The sequence below is a fragment of the Ostrinia furnacalis genome, unplaced genomic scaffold (genome assembly GCF_004193835.3).
Source record: "Ostrinia furnacalis isolate ACB-3 unplaced genomic scaffold, ASM419383v2 OfSCF0216, whole genome shotgun sequence".
NCBI classification, from domain to species: Eukaryota; Metazoa; Arthropoda; class Insecta; order Lepidoptera; family Crambidae; genus Ostrinia; species Ostrinia furnacalis.
In genome coordinates, this window is record NW_021130455.1 from 887,089 (window position 1) to 913,677 (window position 26,589).

Sequence of the window (26,589 nt, forward strand, 5' to 3'; positions counted from 1 at the left end):
TATAGCTTATATTCGAATAACATTATAAACTACGGAAATAGGATTGGTAAAAATATCATTTGTAGACTACTGAAGATTCATAATCAGTTAGATTGTTTATTTAATACTAGTTCTTTCTATGTACCTATTTAATGTACTATATGTCTACTACTTAACTAAGTCAGTGCGTGAGGTATGGGGGCGGCACGGGGGGTGATTTTATAATGTCAAACGTTAGCGAGACTTGATATTTATATGCTCTGTCAATTCTAAAAAATACATAATTAAGATAGTGAACGACGACGACCTGATAAAGGTAGCAGGAAGGCGCTGGATGCAGGCCGCTACCAACCGTGCGATGTGGAAGTCATTGGGGGAGGCCTATGTTCAGCAGTGGACGTCCTGTGGCTGAAATGATGATGATGAAGATAGTAAAAGCTCATGAGACTCATGGCGTCAATATTATTTATTAATCTACTTAACGTCTTATATCTGGAGATTTTGTTTATAAAGATCAAAAGGAAACCCATGCGTGTACGTATATTTGTATTAAAAGCTTACCCTTACTAAAGTAATACTATTATTTAGGATTAAGACTTTCTTGTGTCAATTTTTTTATTCTTTCATATCAGTACTCTAGTCCTCCTAACTTTGATATCAAATAATATATCAGTAATTACGCCCGTATTCACAAACATTACTATGAAGTCTCACTGTGCACGTGGACGCACAGGGTGACACACGAACCAATCACAGACCTCTATTCAACGCTGTGCGTTTGATTTGCTGCTTTACTTAAGCAAGCATCGTTTGTGAATACGGGCGTTAATCTTGAAGCCACCATTTAAACAATCCATTGTAAACTTAACTGAACCAACAGAAATTTCAATCTCGCGTCAAGTGTCATCCCAAAAATGAACCAATAATTGTGGCTGGGTTTCCCTGACACATCTTTTTTAGTCCCGGGGGACCTCTCATTACCTCCGGGCAGAATAAACAGCGGCTTGGAATTTTTTCATCAAAATTTGAGTTACACCATCTGTTTCCGTGGTAATCTCGAGTCGGGCAAATATTTGAGAGCCGTGTCTACGAGTTGATTGCGCTAGAAATTTGATGAAACAAATTCTTGTTTAGTTTTGGCAGTCTACCGTGGATCTTTGAGGGACGTGTTTGACTCCTGCATAATTTCGTCATTTATGTTCTGCTAACAGTCTAACACGAGGATGAGACATCTTGAAAATGGCCATGTTTATCAAATGCCCTTAACTTAGAGGATTTTAGTCTTAATAATTATTTCCATTTTGACTTTGTAGATTATATGAAAATTTTATTATTTTTTTCCCGTTTATTAATACCAGACACGGGATATAAATAGACTTGAACTAGTTCACACCACAACCAAGCAGTAACTTATGCCACTAAATGTGACTTTTATGACCACCCTGTATATTACAATGCTTTATTTACACATTAATTACACTTCCGATTTAAGCAACTATGTGATAGGGTATTGTGGTATTTAACGAAAATACCGGAAAGTAAAAGGTAATAATATAAAAATAGTATCGTCAAATTGGGCGCTAATGTCATTTTAATTGTGGCCCCTACACAGTTTCTGTCAGTTTGGAATGAAAATTAAAGACTACCGTTCATTTGGACGGACCTATTATTTATCTACGTATACAGGGTGTATACAAGATCAGTTGTTTTTAAATAGGACACTTTTTAATGATATAAATAAACAACCCGCGAGATGGAGAAATCACGTTCCCGAAAAAAATAATTAAGAAAATAAAATAACATTACCATTATTTTGTTTAACGGCTTGTGATTATTGCCTATAGTTAGATATTTTAGTATTGAATCTACTGAACTGTCTTTAACTATTGCTCATTAGTAGGTACCTACTATAATTTATTCCGTTCTCAAGCCTACGTTAGCATTAGGGCTGAAAATAGTCTGAAATACCATCTGATAAGGGTTTGCCTTGAAAACAAAGGGTATTTTAGGTTTCCCTGAATGGAACTTTGTAGTTGCTTTTCTTCGTTAATCAGGATAGACTGGGCTTTTGTTACACTAATGCTTGTTTGGATGTTGTGGCGTTGCTGAAAAAGTTAATAAAGTTACGTCATTATGCGGTGGATCAAAGTATTTCTTAGAACGTTATTTGCTGTTGGATAAGACTAGCCTTTTCCTGCAACTTTGCCTGATTTAATTAAGATAGACAACAGGGTACCTTTCTTTTGAAACGTGGCTTGTGGATTCCAGTTACGGAATAATGATTTCTTCAAGTTATTACTTAACACTTTAACAAAATTGTACTAAATGTAGGTCACGGTAACAATTTTGCTGTTGTGTGTCCTATTGTACTTAATGGAGGGGTTAAGAACAAAAAAACATCTACACACAAACAAACATTGTAATCGGAATGAAAATTCGTAAATCGAATGTGCTAAAACAAAAGAAAAACGTAAATAAACTGAAATTACTAAAGCTCTTAACGAGTGCCCTTAATCACTGTCATTCCAATTTCAAACTCAGACCCCATCGAGTCGTTCCATTTAAACTACTCGATACAGCTCTAATTTCGAACTAATTTTCCGATTATCATTCCAAATTCGAAATATCGAGTAAATTCGTGTTTGCTTTGACCAATTTTTAGGCAAAAATGTAGTGATTATTTTGAGATAAGTACCTATTATCTTTTTATCTTAAATACTAGCTTTCCGCCCGCGGATTCGCGTGGAATTTTGTCTGTCACAGAAAAACTTTATCGCGCGCGTCCCTGTTTCAAAAACCGGGATAAAAACTATCCTATGTTCTTTCCCGGGACTCAAACTATCTCTATGCCAAATTTCATCATAATCGGTTGCGAGGTTTAAGCGGGAAAGCGTAACAGACAGACAGACAGACAGACAGAGTTACTTTCGCATTTATAATATTAGTTGGGATTAGTTGGGAAGTTGGGATTTGTTTAATAACGTAGATACGAGTCATGATTGTTATTGTTATAACGAGTGAGTGATAGGATTAAAACACTATGTTATGTTCTTTTCGCATGACTATCAGTGAATCAGTTATTTATTTTATTTATTTATCGTAGTTTATTATACATACCTACTTCAATATGAAAAATAACAATTTTCTAGTTGAAATACAACATAATATCTACCCACTGCTAACAAAAATTACTCACCCTTTGTTCACAATAAATCAATCCAATATTTTTGAAGTACATCAAATTCACACTAAGCCTCGGATTATTCGCGAATCCCTTTCTATACGCACAAATTATCACTGTGATACAAGTTGACCCTTTATTTTTTTAATGAAAGCCCTTCGTTCGAGATGTCCCAGTCTTTATCAACGCCATCTGTTGATTTTCTTTGTGTACCCTTTGTTAGGACACGCTAGGCAACTTTGAGACGTGCGGTAATAAAGATAAGGTCCCCGTTTGTAGTTTAAGGGCGCGTATAATGAATGTATTGTCAGAGGCGCCCCTATGGTGGCATGTGCACTACTCGTTAGGGCTTCATAAGCACTTTTGTGCCCGCATGTAGATAGGCAGGGTTACTATTGACGGGTTTTCTTAAGTTTTTTCTAAATGCAGTCGCCCGCAGAATTCACTTTTTGTTGGAAAATTGCTCCTGTTGTAATTTTATAAGATGACACAGTCAGCTTGAGTGCTGTTGTCTGCCAGAGGATGCTATACTTGATGACTATGTTTTAAATTTATTTGCATTTAAAAAAATACATTTTTGATCTTAAATTCAAGATTTTGTCGGAATTATTCTGTTAATACCTGATTGTTTTTAAAAGCGAACACATAATGTGATAATTTCCCAGACACTAACTTGGCAGAATAAAAACATACTTACCACCATACATTGCGTAATCTATTATAATAATGTACACACAGATAGACTAATTGAGAAATTCTACTTCTAAAATAAACTCTTCTAAAATACTCCGGCAACCCTATAGTTCAAAGTAAATCCCTTTAAGTATTAAAGCACGAACGTAAACCTTATCCCGCCGTGTTAAGGAACGCCGCAGTTGAGCTAGTTAGCTAAAACTCAATGGATTATGGTAATATAGTTTCGCGAACTTATAATTGGAACGTACGTTGTTCTAATTGACGTTTCTGACGACTGTTTAGTACATGTTTATGTACAGTCGCCAATACATTGAGAAATAGACCTTATTTCAACTGTATAAGGTCCCTCAGTGTGTACTGCGAAGTGCCGTCGACCGTACAACCCACTAAGGCTGGGTTGCACCATCTTACTTTAAAATTAACTTTAACAAACATCAAGTCTGTCAAAATCCACACAAAAACGCAGGTTGTGGTTATAGTTACGGTTTTAAGCAAGGTGGTGCATTTCAGTCTAAGAATAGATACACTATAACCAGTACTAGGTAGGTAACCCTACAAAATCAAAGAATCAGTTATTTTAACCTAAATATGTACTTTTCTATAGGTAAGTTGAAGAAAATTTAATACAAATTTTCAAATACTTAACTGAATCAATCAAACGTTAAATCGCTAGTTACCAAGAGACTACCTTCTTCAAATTAACTAAAATTTTAATGAGATTTGATTTATTGAATAAAATTATTTAATTTTCTGAGCAACTCCAAATTCTGTGATATTAATAAACTCTTATTGGGTTGAGTCTACACTGTTACGGGATTTAATCTCATGAATTTACATTGCCTGATTAATTCCAGTGAAACAATGTGCCCCGTATCTTATACCTACCAACCATTTATTAATTAAAATAGAAACTATAGCATAATAGAATTAACATTCACAAAGCTGAATTTAAAAGCTTTCATAAAGCTTTTTGTAAGCTTTGAAAAGCGAGCGTAACAAAACTACAAAAAACGACTTTAAAATACAACCTAAATCTTTTCGTAAAACGGAACGTTACTAAAATTCATATTTTTTCGAATAAACCGAAGCATTTTTGTAGCAGCTAATTTTGAATTCGTAAATGGAACGGTTCGTCAGCAATGTACGAAAATATTTCCACTATTTCGCGCCAATGCGTTACAGCGGGGCTACTCCGAAATACGTGTTCGAAGTTTCGAGTGTTGCCATCCCCCTCACTCAAAGCATGATCGACGATGATAGATAAACCCGAAATTGTACGTAAACAGTGTCTCGTAGTTGCCCTCCAGAGTGGACATCTCGACTAAACAGCCAGTCCGACTTGACCCCTTGCCCTTCTTTCAGTAACTACAACGTCCGTACTACATGGGTGTAGTAATGAATTCACAGAGGTCATACTATTTTGGTCGGTATTTTAAAACGGCAACTGAAGTGATGCTGGCTTATCTTCGAATTTACAATGTTATTTTAATTAATTCTCACGAAGGTTTAATATCATAACCAAAACCTAATTTAAAAGTTTGGTTTGAAAAGCTTTGGTACTTTTGAATTTCGTATGAAAAGCAGTTCGTTTGTTTTAAATGATGTTTCATACTAAACAGCTGTCATCTATCCTACCCGTACGTACCTATGAACCCTTATCATGACGGTTACGCCATCTGTTGCGAAATAGAACAACTACTGGCGGGAACTGTTCGCTGATAAAATAATAAAATAAGGACATTTTTATTTTGTAACAAGACAATAGCTGATTCATTTGAGTTAATAATAAAATTTCTCTCTATTTTGAAGCCAGTATTTCTTCACTGAAAATTTATATCGTGACTTAATTTAATTTGAAGACAACAAAAGCGAAAACTTTCTATTGTTTAGAGTAAAAGAGTACCTAGTTTATAAAATACAAATAGGTTTAGTTAGCTTGAATTGTACTCTTAATTTACGTAAACTGGTCATAGGTCACCTATCATTATAGGTAAGGTAGCTATAGATCGCTTCATCCACGAAGACGCGCCCCACCATTCTTCCGCTAATGTTTGCGGTACACGCTAAATTATCCATGAGTGCACACGCCCTCTATAATAATGACGCTCGGATTGCTCGGATCCAACTCCCCGCAACCCGCGCTTCCCTTGACCAAAAATTGGTGGGGCGCGTCTTCGTGGATGAAACGATCTATTGTCGAATATAGTTTACGCTACTCAATAAAAACTCAGTAAAACTCATTTATTTCTGTAAGTAGGCTTTAAAAAAGCACTTTTACCAGGGTGTCCACATTCTGGAAAGTCAGGGAAAGTCAGGGAAAAGTCAGGGAAGCTCATAGCAGTCAGGGAAAGTCAGTGAAATAGAGGGGTCACCTGGAAAGTCAGGGAAACATTGAGATTTTGTCTACCAAAACACTGTCTCCCGAAATTTCCCAGTGATTGTAAAATGAGGGATTTAAAATAATTATTTATTGATTTGATTATTGAGTGCAGACTAGTGAGCAGTTCACTGTGAGTGCTATTAATACAGGGTGGAAACGATAAGTGATCTCATTCGATTATTTCTAAACTACACAAGATATCGAAAAACTGCTTACTGATCTTGAAAGTGCTTCACGAGCTCTTTCAAACGATATCAGTAATAGGTTACAGAATTAACTGGATCTATCCGAAAAGTCAACGTGTCCCAAAATTCAAGGATAAGCCGGCGCCGCAGGATGGACATAGTCATGACTACTTTAGGAAAAATAAGGAAAAAAATATATCTCAATTATTTTTTAAGTTACACAATAAATTACGAAATTCTTCGAATATTGACACCCCTTATGATATTTTACATTACCACGACCACCATTTTTCAAATATTTCTGTTTTTTTGTTTGTATCGGCAACTTAAGTAGTGTTGCTGTCCACCCCAACTCTTAAAACCCCCAGAATCCTTGCAGTTTTTATACAAAAGTTAATCAAAATATTTTATTTCCTTAAAATTTTGAACGATTTTTACTTTCACTCCACTTTTACTCATCGTTTTGTAAAAAAAAAGTATGAATACTACTGCGGCAAGTTTTTTATAAAGTTGACGCAACTATCCAAGATTCCAAAATGGTATAATACTCTAAGAAGTCTAGTCGCAAAAAAGATATGCGTACCATTTTTACAAGCACTTCGCTTGTTAGTTGGGTTCGTTGGATTTGTCTTTTAGAGCACTTTAGTGCTAGATGATGTCCAGGGTCCTGATGATGAAGACAATTATAATTTTCAAACGAAGTCAAGCTTGTTTTTAAAAAAGTTTTTTAAACTTTTTAGTTGTTTCTCAATCTCATGGCCTAAGTGCTCGGGAAGACAAATCCAACGAACCCAAACTCGATAAGCTTCCGCCGTTTCGTTTAGGACTTCCTATGGCCAGCTCCTGCCACCTCTTCTTCATCTTCATCTTCACTTCATCATCATTCAAGACTTCATCATCAGGACCCTGGACATCATCTAGCACTAAAGTGCTCGAAAAGACAAGTCCAACGAACCCAAACTAGATGCAATTCCGCCGTTTCGTTAAGAGTTCCTATCTCTCTGACTCTGACTCCATCCAGCTCAATGGTACCATAATATTGCATTTTCATCGTACTTACACAAGTACACCAAATTTCAGCTCAATTGATTAAGGAGAACTGGTTTTAAATTCAGTTGTAAGATTTATCCCATACTAACAAGCGAAGTGCTTGTAAAAATGGTACGCATATTTTTTTTGCGACTAGGTTTCTTAGAGTACCATTTTGGAATCTTGGATAGTTGCGTCAACTTTAAAAAAACTTGCCGCAGTAGTGTTCATACTTTTTTTTTACAAAACGATGAGTCAAAGTGGAGTGAAAGTAAAAATCGTTCAAAATTTTAAGGAAATAAAATATTTTGATTAACTTTTGTGTAAAAACTGCAAGGATTCTGGGGGTTTTAAGAGTTGTGGTGAACAGCAGCACTAAAAAGTTGCCGATATAAACAGAAAACCAGGAATAATTGAAAAATTGTGGTCGTGGTAATGTAAAATATCATAAGGGGTGTCAATTTTCGTTGAATTTCATAATTTATTGTGTAAGTTAAAAAATAATTGAGATAGATTTTTTTCCTTAGTTTTTCCTAAAGTAGTCATGACTATGTCCATCCTGTGGCGTCGGCTTATCCTTGAATTTTGGGACACGTTGTTTAAATAGTTGGTCAGGGAATTTTGAAAAAATAGTCAGGGAAAGTCAGGGAAAAGTCAGGGAATTTTTTCGAACATTTGCAGTGGACACCCTGTTTACACGTCCCAGTATTAACCCTACCACTGCTTCAGGACAATAAATGGGCCAGTGCTACTAACAAGCGAAGTGCTTGTAAAAATGGTACGCATATTTTTTTTGCGACTAGGTTTCTTAGAGTACCATTTTGGAATCTTGGATAGTTGCGTCAACTTTAAAAAAACTTGCCGCAGTAGTGTTCATACTTTTTTTTTACAAAACGATGAGTCAAAGTGGAGTGAAAGTAAAAATCGTTCAAAATTTTAAGGAAATAAAATATTTTGATTAACTTTTGTGTAAAAACTGCAAGGATTCTGGGGGTTTTAAGAGTTGTGGTGAACAGCAGCACTAAAAAGTTGCCGATATAAACAGAAAACCAGGAATAATTGAAAAATTGTGGTCGTGGTAATGTAAAATATCATAAGGGGTGTCAATTTTCGTTGAATTTCATAATTTATTGTGTAAGTTAAAAAATAATTGAGATAGATTTTTTTCCTTAGTTTTTCCTAAAGTAGTCATGACTATGTCCATCCTGTGGCGTCGGCTTATCCTTGAATTTTGGGACACGTTGTTTAAATAGTTGGTCAGGGAATTTTGAAAAAATAGTCAGGGAAAGTCAGGGAAAAGTCAGGGAATTTTTTCGAACATTTGCAGTGGACACCCTGTTTACACGTCCCAGTATTAACCCTACCACTGCTTCAGGACAATAAATGGGCCAGTGCTGAGAAGAAGCAGCGCAAGAAACTCAAACACTATTGTCAGCCTCTTTTTCAAAGGTTTACAGGTTTTCAAAATACATAGTTGTAAATATTTATGCGAGCTAGGCAGTTACGCATCCCAAACATTTTTATCTTTTAAATAATCATCGACTTTATAGTAGCCCTTTTTCATTATGGTACTTTTAATATGTGCTTTGAATTTATGAATGGCCTGCATGCAATGCAGATCAGCATCTTCAGATCCACATGACTCAAAAAAGCTAAATTGTATCATTTAATTTAACATTTCGACATAAACGCCATGTTGTTGCAAGAAGGCAACACTAGAGAAAGCCCAGCTGTGGACAACTTTATGTCCCACTCCGCTCCACTTTATCGCGTGTTGAAACGAAGTTATCACTTGTTAGCAGAAGCGCGATATATTTTTATTATCTTTAGCAGTATTGATTTTACTGCGGTGCAGTTGTACGGATGGCATATCAAGGTAAATACTGTGGACCTTACGTCACTGTGATAAGTGCTATTTTGCAACAAATATGTATTCGTACTCGTATTTCAGAAAACAATTGCCGTGTATTGTAGGGTTTTCTTTCTCGTTGGTTGCAGACTTTATTGTGAAAGACACTTCATTGACTTCTCATTTCTCATTGAACTCTCTATCATGCTAGAGGTTTGTTGGTTAAATCATAAATCCATTTTATTTGCTTCCGGCGAGATTCGGACCCGCAACTACGTCTGGGGTAAGTAGTAACCGAACTATAATGTCCCTCGTCATTTGATGCCGATGCTTAGAGAATCTATTAAGATACCTGTGCAGCGGCAGTTTACCCAATGTCCAAAAAAACAACGAATCTACCAGTATTTATACTAATATTATAAATGCGAAAGTAACTCTGTCTGTCTGTCTCTCTTTCACGCCTAAACCACTGAACCGATTTTGATGAAATTTTGCATAGAGATAGTTTGAGTCCCGGGAAAGGACATAGAACAGAACAGTTTTTATTCCGGTTTTTGAAACAGGGACGCGTGCGATAAAGTTTTTCTGTGACAGACAAAATTCCACGCGGGCGAAGCCGCGGGCGGAAAGCTAGTTTCCAATAAGTGCCTAAAAGAGAACACTATATTCTCTAGAGGTGCTTACCAAAACAATATAACGCGATATTAATAAAGATTTCCCGAAAAAAGCGCCATAACCCGAACGAAACACTCCATATCGATCTCGGAGCGCGTAATACCGCGAATCGCGATCCTAAACATCGCGTAACGCCGAATATCGCCCGAATATATCACGTTTTGTTACGTTAAAAACATGGGATTGACAAATGACAATCGTTTGCATTTTACATACAATTTTACACGACGCCTGTACGAGTAATGGAGTAGACACTGCATACTTTTTACTACATGTATCTACTTTAGGTTTTGAATGGAAATTACAGGCTGATGACGTCACAGAAGAATTTGTGAATGAATATTTAAAGCAACTAATTAAGTTGATAAACTTTTAACTAGAATGGCGTGTTTTAGAAAAATCCTGTGGCAAATAACTGAAATAACCCTATCTCAAAATTTTATGACAATAAGAAGAGGAAAGACATGAAACTACTTTAGTTCGTATAAAACAAAGTCATAGAAACGGAATAGAATATTGCTTAATATTAAATGCCGTTGATATATTCTAAAGCTCAAACGAAAAGTTGTGGCTAGAAACTAGTTTGTTATAAAAGTCCTTTTGATTTCACTCGGTCAAAGCATTCCTTTTTAAGCGCAACGATCGCTGTCACAAAAAATCTGTATCACTTTCCAAATTTAAAAATGTTCGGTTCCGGAAGCAATCCTATTAAACCGACACTACACGAGCGCGGATTGGTTGGCGAATCAAACGAGCAAAAAAAATAACGAAAAAGTACCCGCAATAGACGTCGATCACGCACGACACTATCCGTGGAACCGAAAATACGAATAGGCTGCGTGATTGCATTCCTTTGCCTCGAAAAGCACGAAAAAAAATTGAAATTGTTCTTATTTTGAAAATTGTGTGTGACAGACGGATTTTTGTGTAGGATTTACGCAAACAATTCCTTTGCCTATTTAAAAAATTTTAAACAAAAAACTTTACGATTTGATTGCAGACAATGACATAAGGAGTTGCTTCCTAAAACTCAATGTTAGTCAAAGTCAAAAATTTTGAATTTCCTACCCCGACCGTAGGCTCGTAATTACTGACTTCAAAGGGAAACTTTGCCTTTAAACTAACAAGACGACCGCCATCTTTGTGAGGGCCAATTATATTCATAGATGGATGATCACGAATATCGTACATATTTTAACTCTACTTTTGATAATTACGGTTGGCTGGGTCCATGGTGGCTCGTAGATGTACCTATGTTTACTACGCAGATTAAGATAGATCTTTTGAAAATCTATCTGAAGTTTAATTACAGCTAAAGCTTCATTTACATTTGTATGCGACACGAATCAATGCTGGCTCTCTTCGGCCTCGAATAAATGTATTGTGATATGGATATACATACCTTTAATCAATCAAGTCCTATTATGGTTTATTGACGCTTATGGGGGTTTCCTCTCGGAATTACAAAGCCAGTGCTAGTTCGACAATCAGTAGCTTTACCATAGGTTTACATTAAACGTAAACAGATTTATCTATCTGCCATAATCATTGGTGTTACATAAATGTTAAGTTTCTAGATTATTTGTTTTTTTTTTTAGTTTTAAAACCACCACCATGCTTAATAAAAAAATAAAAGCAGTCTATAACTTAATTAATTACAAATTGTGGTCTCCAAAATTCAATTCCTTGGCATAAATAAAAGAAAAACTTAAATACAGCTTTCTCTCTTTTCATTTTACAAAAACTGGTAAAGTTTTAGCTAAAACTGCTATAAAATAAGTGCGCATATGATTTAGGTGCCTAAAACCTAAAATCTGTTTTCGTCATCTCCCTGAGCGGCGAAATGTTATTTTGGAAAGCAAATTGGCCCTTATTTCGGCATATACGCGTACAAATGAAAGTGAAATTGTAGTATCTAAGTACATCATTACGTTTACTTGCGCACTGTTACATCCAGTTATTTTTGGAACGTGGAAGGAAAGGATCTTTACTCTGTGCCTAAAATGTTATGAATTCGTATTTTGTTTTTATTTAAGGTAGAACTCAATTGATTCCAATTTTAAATAGAAACAGTCAGCGTCAAATATGTAGTTCGTGACACAGTAGCCAAAAAGTTCGCAACACGTCTTTGTTACGATTTGAAATAAGGTTGTAACTTTTTGTCACTTTGGGTGTCACGAACGCTTTGACCCTTACTGTCTTCTCATTGATATGTATTAGTTTTGGACTAAAACAGAGCTTATAATACTCGTCTAGCTAGTGGACAGACAAACATACTTACTAGACAATAAGTAGGTACTTATGTACATTCATACAAATTCATGGCGCGTGGATAACTGTGATATCACTATAGGTACATATTATAATAAGTACCTACTGGCCCCAGTGGGTTCAAAGCCGACGCGNTGTTTTTGGTGGGATAAGTTTTTATTACAAACACGTGTAAAATAAAGTGATATTTCTTAGAAGCGAGTAAACCAGCTTTATCTCGATAGAAATTTCAACTTTCGTGACAAGCAAAAACGATTTCATACGACTTAATTTCGTTCGTAAAATTTTAAACTACAAACGACGACGGCACATCTAAGTAGGTACGGTCAGCGTCAAATAGTTCGTGACACCCAAAGTAGCCAAAAAGTTCGCAACACGTCTTTGTTACAATGAGGGCTATCGTTTTTATACTTAACAGTTGGCACCCCTGGCGATTGACAGGACCTTACTCTACAGTGGCGCCATCTTGATGAGTGCAAATGCGATAGTCCTCCTACCACTTTCGCGCTCACCAGTTGGTGCCACTGTCTTCGCTACTAGCAAGTGACAGGACCTTACTCTACAGTGGCGCTAACTGGCGAGCGCTAAAACGATAGCCCTCATTGGAATAAGGTTGTGTTGTCAACTTTTTGGCCACTTTTCATTTCAATTCTCATTAAAGTTATATTCAATACCATCCTGTAATTTAAAAAATGATTATTTTTTAGTTGGGTAGGACTATCTCGAATTCTCGAGTCTCGAGGTGCCTATCGATAATGAAACACATATCAATACAACACTAGTGTAATACCTTACATGGTTTGCTCATGCAAACAACGTACGCTTGACCTTCGTCTGAAGGGCGGAATTCCTGTAAACACTCCACTTTCAGAACACGCTTCGGATATTACTTATCGGACTATTTCGATTGTCGAATTCGACGTAATATGTTGTACACTATATTCTTTTTGATATGTTGTATAACTATTACGTTACGTTTGTAACCCTATGAGACTAATACAGATTGTGTGAAAAAGTCCTAAAAATAATCTTCTATATCTATAAAAGCGAAAGGTCACTGACTCTCTCACTCATCACAAAATCTCAGAAACTGCACGTGCTAGGAGTCTCAAATTTGTCTGGGGGTTCCTTTTAGAACTTAGGTGCGCACTCCACCCTTAAGGGGTTAATAAGGTGATTGATATACCTGATAAGGTGCTTGCTCTGTCATTTTGTCATTTTTATTTAAACCAAACAAACTAACTGATCGCGAGATTATCGTTAGAAATGTTGCTAACAACCCTAGATGTAATTTTCATCTATTAAAATCCACTCCACAGAGTTTAATGTACGACAAACTCCTCTTTCATCCCGAATTCGACTTTTAATTCGATTACATGACTTAACTTAGAAATCACCGATCCACAAAGGGGGGTTCTGGTACAGTTTACTTATAAGATACTTAAGGATTCAGGTCGATTCAATTAATTTGGTGCGACAGCAAAAAGGACGGTTGAAAGGTTATTACGTCGGCCTATTAAGCTCGCTTTTCTTCATACAAACTAAGGCATATCAAGCTTAACACTGAAGCACCTTATGTGATTGGAATAGAGGCGATGTTGCAACAAAAATGTAAGTCTGATGTGCTGTTGTTTACATAAATAATAGTCATTCTGGACTTCGAGCGGATTCTCTGGTGTGTGGAGACGGCGGTGAACGTTGTATCTTGTCAAGTGACCATGACCTGTCAAAAAGACAAATTTGTAACTAAGGTTTTCACCATCAATCCCTAATTTTTAAGTGACCCCTTTGAAAACAAAATTCCTGTTATGTGTTACCTTAGGGGTCACTTAATAAAACGGGCGTAAGTCAATTATTTATTTTCCTTATCTTAGTGCTTTATAACATGATCCGATGAGCATTAGAAAAGAAATTATTAAAATGTCAACCAAAGTTGACAGTCAGCTTACCTTTTTAAGGGTCTTATGAGGTTGGGAACCTCTGACCTACCTCATAGGATTACTTACCTCGGGCTAACATAATTATAACAAAGTCCCATTTAATTTAATCAGAATTAACTTTAACCCTTCCAAGGCAAAACGAAACATACCCACCCGTTCGCAAAGGGCTTCCCGATAGTAATATTTCAGATTTTAATTAATAAAATAGTCATACGGCAGCAGTTTTGTAATTAATTAGTTGCCTTTATTCACAGCCCGTACAAAACAGCTTGCTCATTTATACGTATTCCAACATTTCCAACGTACCTACGTACAATTTAAATATTTTTTATTTAGTTTAATATTCTAAATCTTACTGTGAGAATAATTATTACATACTAAAAACAGTTAACCAGACAAACTGACAGTTTTTGTTGTAAAATCGCACCCTTATAAACAACGTTAAATGCTATGTTCAGCTGAAATGTTGTCAATGAATGACTAATATCAATTAAAGAACTGATTTTCATCCATAAACTAAAAAGTAACTGTACTTCATCGCTTGTTTAAACTTTCACACTTTAAACCTTTTATAGTAGTTTCCAAGTTTAATTTGCATTAATTCCAAATGGTTTTACTGGTATCTTTGAACTGTTGTTAACGTTTCGAAGGTATGCAAAAATTCGATTTGCCCGCCCCTATTTCAAGGTGGGTAATTAGTGTCGTTCAGCAAGTAGGTTTTAACTCGATTCTTTTTATTCTGATGTGGGTCACATAAATAGTCCGACTAAAACTAAAATGCAGCCTTGCTAAAATATGGAGATTTGCCAAATTACTGCTTGAGTGAAAAATTTCATGCAAATCTAATTTAGTTTCTACATTGTATGTATAAGCACTGCAATGCGATCTTCGTGGTAATTTTCTTTAAAAGTATTAGCTTAGAAATTCAAGCAAACTTTTGTACACCTCAAACTGTACATTTTTTAACAAAATTGCGCCTTTTACTTAATGCGCTATTGAAATAAAGGTTTTCGATGCATTGCGGGTGTTTGGTAATAATAAAATAGTTTAAAAGTCTATATTAATTTTGCTCGACTATGGTTTGTCGAAAAAAATCATCATCACAATTTCAGCTATGGGACTTCCACTGCGGAACATAGGCTTCCCCCAATGATTTCCAATGAGGGCTATCGTTTTAGCGCTCACCAGTTAGCGCCACTGTAGAGTAAGGTCCTGTCACTTGCTACTAGCGAAGACAGTGGCGCCAACTTGTGAGCGCTAAAGTGGTAGGAGGGAAAGAGTAAAGTAAATACTTCGGAAAGGTAGGAGGAATATCGCATTTGCACTCATCAAGATGGCGCCACTGTAGAGTAAGGTCCTGTCAATCGCCAGGGGTGCCAACTGTTAAATTATAAAAACGATAGCCCTCATTGTCCGGTTGGTAGCGGCCTGCATCCAGCGCCTTCCTGCTACCTTTATGAGGTCGTTGGTCCACCTTGTGATTGTTGAGGTCCCACGCTGCGCTTTCCGGTACGTGTCCTCCACTCCAGAACCCTGCTGCCCCATCGGTTGTCAGTTCTGCATACTATGTGTCCTGCCCATTGCTACTTCAGCTTGCTAATCCGTCCGAAATTCGAAAATAAAGGTATGCTTTAGGAACTATAACTAAAGAGATTTTGAAGGATCGACTCTGCAGTGTCAGATATTTCCTTTTAAGGGTGTTATACACGGACCGGGATTAATCGGGACAGTCGAGCGTTAAAATCGAATGTTCGGGATAAAGGCCAATAGAAAGGCTTTGTAGTTCGACAAATACTGCGAACCGAATGTGACGAGTCGTGTTTATACGTAGTATCTACCCTTATGTAAGTACTCGTATGTATGTATGCCTCTTTCGCAGAGATGTACAGATAACACAGCACATGAAGCTAAACACCGAGAAATCTTAAGTAAGTGTAATACGGGTGATTTTTCAACCAAAAAGTTAGCCTATTTGTTACCCTTTTTATTCAGATACTAGCTTTTTATCTGCGCTACGACTTCGCCAGTGGGAATTTCGGTCAAAGTGACATAATCGTACGTGTGTCATTAAAAAATCGCTAGACCCACTGTTGGACTAAGACTGTTTAAGTGTGAAAAGTAAAGAAACTGAGAGACATAATTACAGTCGCATTTATAGTAACTATGGATACAATATTGTTGTGCACAAATTTGCATTTCATACAAAGTTGTCGCCAACTACCAGGCACGCATAACCGGCGGGGAAGTCAAACACCGTGCTTCCCTCAATTCATTAAGTAACAAGTTAAAGTAAGTTACAGTTCACATGTTGATTGCTAGTTAGAACAGCTCTCTGCGGCCCTGTTTGCCTGGTACGTTAGGGTGGAGCGAAAAAATTTTTTTTACATTTGCGTTTGTGAATACCTCTTAAAAGTTGCATCTTGGTGCAACGGTTACGAGAAAAATAAATAAAAAAATATTGCGACCATTTTTTAGCCCTCTACTGGCTTTTGAATATTTCATAAAAATGAAAAAATAGGACTTTATTGCAAAAATCATAAATTACCTTAGAATAGGTTTTATTTGATAAATAACATATTTTTGTAACTTTAAATATAATATACATCGTAAAAAATAATTGTAAATCATTATAAGCTTGTCATAAACTTAAAACAATACATTATTAAAAGCGCCGATTATAAGCAAAACTCACAGTCAGCGCGTAACTTTGCAACTTGAACTGTTGACATCAGAATTAGTCCAGTTACCTATTTTATTCTTTCTATCTTTGTCTTATGTCTTTATCTTTAGTTGACTGATATGCATCAAGTAGATAGTTCGTAATTGCGTTGTCTAATTTTATTCTTCCAAAGTCAAAATAAAATCGAAATTAATCACTCGTAGGGACCTATTTTAGGATCTCCTTATTTGTTTTGTACCTTAATCAGTGTTACCACTGACATCTGTTTTTTTTTTAAATTAGATAGAGTGATTCAAGAGGAAGATTTTTAAGTATAATACATTACGTTGTACCTACCTATGCGAAGCAGGGGCGAGTCGCTAATCGGAAATAAAAAAAAAGGTAAACAGCCCGTTGTATTTCTCAAATTTTAGTCGAAACTAAGAGGAAAACTTCTTAGCCTGTTGTTATGTTACGATACAACGAATAAAACAATTGTTAAAGTGTTGTTCTAATAAGTATTCACATTTCATTCGCTTTACATAACCAAAACAATCAGATAACTTCAACGCTAAACTACAGCAATGTAAAAAATGCATACAAGAACTATTCGATAGTTTTCTTATAAATCTAGTAATTTGAGCACTTGTAATATTGTCCAAAAGATGAGAAATAACATTATTAGAAAGAGCATTTTCACTAGATCAGAAAAATTTAGAAAAATAGCAACAGGAAGTTTAAATCAGATCAAGCAAAGCAAGACTGAAATTGATTACATTATTAAAGTCTTTGTAATCAAATGTTAAGAAAATTACTTTAAACGAGTTATTCAAAGAGTCACGTTTTTTGCACACCCTAAGCATCTTTTGTTAGCTTTGATGTACTATGAAAAACAATTATGTATATCAGAGAGCTTGAGACAAATAATGGCAGCAAGAAAAGACAACAAAGTATCAGGAGTATAGAGCATTCAAAAATCGGAAGTTAACCTTTCATTGATATGAATTAATTTTAAAATAGTGAATGTTTTTAAAGCAAAAGATGGATTTGGAAACAACTGAACGAGCAATATAATGGCATCTTTCAATACCAATTGAATTGCAATGTTCTAAATAAAAATTAAGAAAAATCTACATTTTGTGATTTTTCCATATGTTTTTTAATTATTTCTAATAGCGTTTTTTCGAATAAAACTTTTTAATTCACAAAAAATATTTTTTATTTACAAAACATTTAAATTTATTATATTTTCATTATTCTGTTTAATAATAGGCAGATTTTAGAAAATTGCCATACAATAAAAAATAATTAAATTAAAACGACGGTAGAGGGCTAAAAAATACATTTTACAAATAAAATAAAAATATCCTTGTTATTATCTTGCTCTCATGCAACTTTTAGCAGGTATTCAAGTTCGTTTACGTAACTTTTTTTTTTAACTATACAATGACGCTCCACCCTATGGTACGTGCTCATAAGCAGCACGCGAATCTCGACCCTGTTCCCTTCAATTAGGGAGTACACAATACCCGTATTCTTCCACTCACCATAGGCCACTGGAACTTAGTTAATTTACTTTATGGTATAATAAAATAGTGAACCACAGTTGGCGTTGGAACGGTGTAACTTACAAACGGTAATTAGTAAGACAATATTTTGCTATAATCTCGTAAGTGGGCCGGGTGGTATACGAGATCGTACTTTATGTTATAGGAACTATGGTAGTATGTTTTGGTTTATTTTATAGGCAATCACTAAACTCCTACGCCTGAACTTATGTTTAGTCGACAGCTCATTATTCGGAAAATATGTAGTACAGTCAACGTCAAGTAGTTCGAGACACCAAAAGTGTCCAAAAAATTGACAACGCAACCTTATTCCAATAGTAACAAAGACGTGTTGCGAACTTTTTGGCTGCTTTGGGTGTCACCAAATATTTGACGCTGTCTGTACCTATTCGTTCGTTCGTTCGTTTCAGCCGAAAGACGTCCACTGCTGGATAAAGGCCTCCCCCAAGGATTTCCACAAAGACCGGTCCTGCGCCGTTCGCATCCAGGCGCTGTACTACCTATTACAATTAAATAAATATTTTAATCACGTTGTGGACTATACATAGTATTGCTGCTATGTGCTGGTAACGCGTGTAAGGTTTAATCAATGACATCTGACGTCACATTTAATTTAGTCTGAATTTCTAATCACATAGTATCAGACGTCGGGATATTGTACGAAATTCTAGAATTATTTGGTTCGGGACAATGTAAATTGATTTTACAATATGAATTACAGTTCCAAATGTCCTTGAGATCTATGAAATTGATATTATTGTGGATGGAGCAATTTTCGGTATTAATTGGAATAGTAGGTACCAATAACATATTGTATTTCGTAAAGTAATGAGACTACCATTTTCTGTAACCAAAAGTTCTTAACTCGTAAGTATACCTATTTGTAGTAATCACCTATTTGTACCTATGGTACCACCATATTTATCATAATATTCAGTTTTCCGTACATAAGACTCTTTAATTTATTACTATAAATAGATATGTAAGCGAGTTTTCAATGCCACTTTTATTGAAAGTCCTTGGCCAAAAATTGGTAATTGTCTCAATCGATTTAAACCGTATCGCAAACAATCTAGCACTAATCTAGTAATAGATTAAAAAAACAGTAATAGAGTTTTCATTTTAAAAAGTCTAGTACTATTAGTAGATTGATTTGATTGCATAACATAATGATAACACAGACAGACATGGAAAGCCTATGTTCAGCAGTGGACGTCCTATGGCTGAGATGAGGTCTATTCCACTTTGATCACCTGCCTTTGATCACCCAGGTGATAAAATAATTAACTGGAGTCCACTTTGATCACCCAGGGCACCGTATCCGTGGGTGATCAAAGGACACTAAATTGTCGCTGGAAGTCCACTTTGATCACCTGGATGTTCAAGACCAGGTGACCAAAGTGGAATAGACCTGAGATGATGATGATGAACATGGACAGAAATATACTATACAAGGTTCACGAACGAAATGAATTCATCCCACGTGTAAAGTAAGTTTAGTAAACCAATTATTAACGTGGCTTTAGCAATTCAGCACTTACCTAAAAAACTCCTCGAATTTTCTCGCGTATCCCAAACACGAAATTACATCTTATTTCTCTTACTTCGTTCCCGAGTTTCCTTATCTCCTGTCCGCAAGGAAAAACTAATGATTAATTAAATTAGGAAAACCGTAAATTGGCGTTAATGAAAACGACTGGGCCTGATAATGAACAAGATTTGAATATCAGTCCCTTTTGTCGATGGTTTTGTCTTTGTTTTATTAGGCTGTCGCTGAAATGTAAGGTACGGTAATGATAAAGCACCTACCTAGTCATATCCCGTGTAAATCATTATATTTATTGATAATAAGATAATAATTTGATTAGAGTTTATTATTTATTGGAGACTAGATTTTGCCCGCAGCTTCACCCGCGTGATATTTAGTTTGTCACAGATCGTCATAAATTATAGCCTAGGTTATTTTGGGTTATAAACAATAATACTATAAAGTTTCATCAAAATCCGTTCAGTAGTTATTGCGTGAAAGAGTAGCAAACATCCAGACATCCAAACTTTTTTCGCATTTATAATATTAGTAGGAAGTAAGATAGTACTACCTATTCTGTCCCAAAACACGAAACACAGTTTTTTTTTCTGTTTTTCAGTCAAGTCTAGCTTGGTCGTGAAACGTTGTTGTTTTTAGTAAATAGAAAAAACAATTAGCACCTTAAATAATGTAAAAACATTTCGTAGCTAATTTTTAAAGGTAGCTTTTTTTTACTGAAATAAAAAAAACATTGACATTACTGATTATGTTATTTTCCATATCCTTTTAAAAATGCCTTTGACGTGTCATGCATTAACTTACTATCTCAAATTCTTGTTCCTTGGCTTATCTTACCACTACCGTAGTAAAAACACCTCAAATGCAGGTAGTTTTACCCACATGTCTTGGGATAAATGACAGATTCTGGGTAGAACTGCGGCAATACCACGTGCGTGTCAAAACGTGTAGGGACAGGACATTACTGCTCGTATTTTGACGTGAGTAAAAAACAGCCAAGTTCGAGTCGGATTCACATATTAAATTAAATACCTATTAAAGATTCGTTATCAATTTCCATTGCTCAAAAGAGTACATGATTGACACTTGATTTGAATATACATATGTACATTTAGGTACTTCAGAAACATACAAATGGACTACCTGACAATATCTTTCACACAATACGATCTGGGCCTATTCAAGAGTGAATAGGCACTTGGGCACATGTCTAGCAGAGCAGGCTCAGGCACAGGTTGACTAATAATGTACACTTAAGAAACGGAAAGTGCCAGTCAGACAAAGACATGAAATCCACACTTCAGTGGTCTTTGTCTATTACCAAAGCATCCCTAAACAGTCACACTCACAACCCTAGAAAAAACCGTCTATTCCACATTCGTTAGAACATTCCTGTTCAATCACGTACAGTCGCGACTATTCACACTTGTTCTATTCAATTTTAAACCATATATCAATGCCTCAAGTGCTACCGTCTCTGGGCTACCAGTTGCTACCTGCAGCCATCTTTTCTTTTTTTCCATGCTCAAGGCCAAGGCGGTTATTCGAATTACGAACGGATAATACGTGCCAGTTCGCTGCCGTAATAATAATAACGTTATTTTTTCTTTCATTAACCGTTACAGATTAACGTTATTAGATTATCCGTAAATAAATAGATGCCAATTAGAGGCCAATTTGGATCAGAAAGAAATACTTTTATTATCATTGATGATATAATTTAGTAGGTACGTTATTTGAGTTTTATTTTCGCCAAGGTCGGATCGGATCGCGCACTGAATACTGATATTATGGAAATTAACGTTACTTTATATTCGATAAGGAACTGCTTGAAGTACTTAGCCTCTTTTCTGTTGTTGGAAAACAATAATTAGGAGGGAATTATCGGGACACCCACTTGTTGTCGTAAATCAATTCTTCGCAAGATCAGAATATTATAAAGATTTTACAATATTGTTAGATATAACATTAGCGCTGGTAGGGCAAAAAAAGAATGAGACATGTATAGGCTCCTTAAGAGCATTTGACGATTTGCAAGAACTAATTTAATTAGTCTAAACAAATAAAGATAATTTTGATTTGATTTGATTAGTTAAATAAATAGTATTGTCTACTGGGCTCTGCGAGTCGAAATCTTTAAAAATTGTCTTTTTAAGTTGCTTAACCATTAGGAAGGTATAATAATTGTAATATTTTCTTTTGTTTCAGTTGTGAAAAGTGACTGAAGAACGAGGCGCGCTGGCCGCCCATCATGCATTAGATATCGCTCAAACGATATCGAAACGTAAGTATTTTATTTCATACATTTAACGGCCAGTTTAACCAAATACAGAAAGTTTCTGAAAGTTTTTTAACAAATAATGAAAAATAACACAATATTGATTGATTTAACGTAATATTGCCGTATGATTCCAGCAGAGTATAATAGGAACACTGGAACACATCACTCTTCCCGTGGGTTTTGTTTTGTAAGAGTAACTATAAAACTTTAACTTAAACTTATAGGAGACAAATAACACTAGGCCTCACTTCTTCTGGCTAATAAGACAAAATATGTATTAGTGGTGACTAAGTGACTTGATTAATCATAATGATGACTGACGAATAAAGAAGATTGAAAGAACAAATAAAGGTTGATTAAGTTTTTTTTTGCTTTCAACATTAGTACTACTGTTATGTCATATTGAAACCTCAAGCAGACAATTAGCAAACATATAATTTTGACCTTTATTGTCTTGTGTACGATTAAGGGTTAAGTATTAGTGACTATGAAAGTTACAGCCATACGCGTTTACCATCAACCCACATATTGCCCCTGCCACGACAGATTAGTTCAACCCAAATCTTAGATTAACTGACAAATACTGTATCTCATGTTGATAGCCCAATAAATAAATTGGATTTTGTCAAAAGTGTCAATCAACCAGATATTTGACAGGGGAATTATATTACGTTTTACGTTTTAATTACATAAGCCGGTAATTAATTAAAGTATAAACATCGTTCGAGTTTGTGAGTTTAGCGAAGTTTTCAGGTTCTATCGTTTTATCTTATTAATTGCATTTTGACGTTACGAACCCATAGCGAGTTTGAACCGTAATTTAACCGACTTCAAAGAGGAGGTTTTGTTTTATGTTGTGCATAACTTGATTAATGTAATACACAAATATACCCAAAAACCAAACAAGGACAAATTTTAATATCTTTCCTAAAACTTAGTAATAAATCAAATGTTTTCCTTCCTTCGCATTGGTTTTTCAATACTTAGAATAACGATTACTTAATATTCTGATCAGTCTGACCACACTATTGTTACGTTTTTCAATATTAAAAGTTCTTAGGAGCTCCTTGAAATACAAACAACATTTATTTAAACCTAGATTTTACGAAAAATCTACTTCTTATTTTATGCATAGGTCATCGTAAATACCTTGGATTTTTTCCAATAATTACGTACTATTAATAATTTTCATGCTTTAATTCTTAATTCCCCTTTCAAATTGATATCGAGCACTGACATCTCAAAATTAATAATTAAAAGGTACAATTATGTAACCTCACTTAATTGCTTCTACGCACTATTTGATTAAGTTTCGAATTATCTTTTTTGTACCCATAAAAGTCTGACTTACCGCAAAGCACCTTTCATCCAGTCAACGGTCTGTTTATTTTCCATCCTAGTAGGGAATTTAGTGCAAGAACCCCTCCACTTTGGTATAGAAGGCTCATTTTTGCACCAGTTGTTCTTTGGGTGCTCCTGAGTAGATTTCCGTCGGTAGACATCGGGAGCCCCCCCTGTGGTAGCAGGGGGAGGGGGGGCAAGTTTCCTTCTGCCACGCTTCACTTTAAGGCCCATATCTTCAAAACTATGGGTATAAGGGCAAGTGTGGTGTCATTTTCGGATAATTAAAGGATGGCGAATTCATTTCTAGAACAAACTTTTTGCCTTTTCATACAAAAAAATAGAAATATGCAGTAAAATTCACAAAAACCAAAAAGTATTTTTTTAAATAAACGTCGTTTACTTTTAAACCACTGGAGATAATCTAATAAAAAAAATATGTCCTAAAAGCTACATTTATCAGGATTATAAATATGTACCATTGTATGGTACTTTTTTTGAAAAAAGTAGGTCAAAAAAATTTTTCTTCAGGACACAGCGGTAGAGGTGGGCGCCGATATACAATTGCCCGGCGGCGGCGCGCCGACTTTTTGACCTCGGCGGCGGCGGCGTCGGCGGCGTGACCTTGTTTGACCTTTGTTCATTGGGTTTTTTTTAAATCTGCTGTTTTAGTATCTGTCGTCAAGACTAATCAGGTGATTTGCAGTTAGTTGGGGTTTGAGCCACTAGAGCAGTGGTTTATCCTAGTAAATTAGCTCTCTTGATCATAGATACTTTGATATTTGGATAGCGGGTTTGGCTGAGATCAGGTTCTCGTGTATTTCCTAAAGGCGAGCGTACTAATGTGCCNATCCCGCTCACACACAACCCAAAGAATCCAGAGTTTTGCTTAATTAGATTTCATATTCTGAACAAGAATTTTCCATTTCTACCCCACATTGTTTAGGAAATTCAACAGTAATAATAATTTATTCAAACAAAATTTCGGGTTTTCATGTTTGTTTAGGCTTTGATTGCATAATTAATACCAACTTCGCCGCCGCTCAAGTTTGTACTCTAATTTGATAAGAGGAAGGTCTGTTTTCCGTTGGTGTTTCCAGTTAAATGGGTAACTCGATATATGAGACGGATTTCGCATGATTAAGTTCTTAATTGACGTCTTTTGTCGCTGAATGTACTTTTATTTTATCTGTCTATGAATTTTGAAATTGAATTATACTGTTCTTATCTCGGTTTCTTTTGAGATGTTTGAGAGACGCGTGTAGAACTTTTGCGTACAAATTAATTTAAGTAAGTTTGTACCACATTGAAGATGTAAGAATATTTTCTTAGAAATTACTCGTTACTTATGAGATCGATTAGACGCTGTCTAGCTTTACTTTTCTTCGGGGTAGGGTACAGTACACAACACGTGTACTTACTTTTACTACTTAAAAATTGTATTTTATTTAAAAATATCGTCTGTGAAAGTTGGCAATATCAATCGAACCCTGTAAATACAACGTTTCCAAACTTACTATAACTTAGACATCTACCAGTACCTACTAACACAGAAATACTTGTTCGTATACCAAATTTTTACGAGCCAAATCTTAAACGCCTGTTTTCATACGAAGTATTTTTATGTCCCTCATATCCATCAGATTCCTCCTACAAAAAGTAATGATACGACACCATTTCATTCATAATTCATACACGACAAGACGTTTCTCCAACATTTTCTTGCTTTTTAAAGTACAGATATAAACAAAAGAGGTTGTGATGAAATTAAAAAAAATATGGCCAGTTATGTATTTTGAGAATGCTCGTAAACTTTATCCAAATAGAGAAGATGTTTCAAGACATTCTTTTTAAAGCAGAACAAGGCACCTGCCTTGTTCTAATACCTGTTTGACCGCGTTTAGTTTAGGTACATACCTGCCCTATAAGTGCCTATTCACTTTTATTCTCACCTTCAAAAGGTTCGGATTATAGTATTCGGGAAGGACAGTAGCAATTTATAGTAAGCAAAGAATTTTTCAAATCAAATCATTTTCATTTGCTTTTTGTACCTAGTTATAGAGATATAAACGTTTTATAAAATAATGTACTAAAAGTTATACTTAGTAAAATAGATGCTAAGAGTTCAATTAGCAAGTTTGCAACTTAGCACATAACTAACTATAATACATACCTAACTCCATCTTCGACTGTACATGGGAAGTTCGCGAAGATCCATGTAATTCAAATATTCATCTCTCGCGCACTGAATTTATTATAAATCGTGGTTCAACTTCGCCAGTTTGCAAGTTAAATGCGTTATAGTTTATAACTCCGGGGATTAATTTTTAATAACTTGTCTTCGCTCATTAGGAATATGATTTAAAGCAGTCGCGCGTCTTGACGCCTAAGCCCCGGGAGGTTCGAGTTCGCTTCAGATTTGTACACAGAGCCGGAATAAGGGGGCTACTTCCGTATTTTTTTAGTATAATAATGGGAAGAAAAAAATATTTGTGGAATTTTTTGTCACCAAACACAGAGTGTAAGGCAGGGCTGCGCAGACAGGTCAACAGCTCTTCAACTTATTATTATTATTTTTTTTTTCAAAATACATATGGTGCCCCTGTGTTTAGTACAGTGATGTGTGCTGTAGTCTGACTTAAGGAGTAAAACACAAGGCCCAACATTACGGAATAAGTTTAGAATTTAATGAACACCCCAGAGATTTAATATACATAGTAGGAATATAATCAAGCATAGGTAGGTATACTTTAAAGTTATTATGTTTAAGTTTGAGTTAAGTTTTGTTGTTTATTCGAATCTAACTAAGGGGTGTTAGATAATCATTAGCACAAATTAATTCGAAGTTGTATGGCATTCATTATCAGGGTACGCTATATTGGAACAGGAAATGCGCATTGTATTTTGATTCCTCGTCCTACCCTCATAAGGCCCAACCACCTCGTGAATCTTGGGCCCCGGCCCATGACCCTAGTGGCGGCCCTTTGCGTAACTCCATCTAGCGGGCGT

The 26,589-nt window shown here is 35.6% G+C and overlaps 1 protein-coding gene across 2 annotated transcripts in view; it reads left to right on the forward strand.

Moving 5' to 3' along the window:
• The window catches only part of brat (tripartite motif-containing protein brain tumor), a 192,728-nt gene that overhangs the window by 70,345 nt on the left and 95,794 nt on the right, over positions 1-26,589 (forward strand). For both annotated transcript variants that reach the window (XM_028310338.1, XM_028310330.1), the window contains exon 3: positions 22,167-22,242. The gene's annotated coding sequence lies outside the window, so the exon portion shown is untranslated. The remainder of the gene's footprint in view (positions 1-22,166; positions 22,243-26,589) is intronic.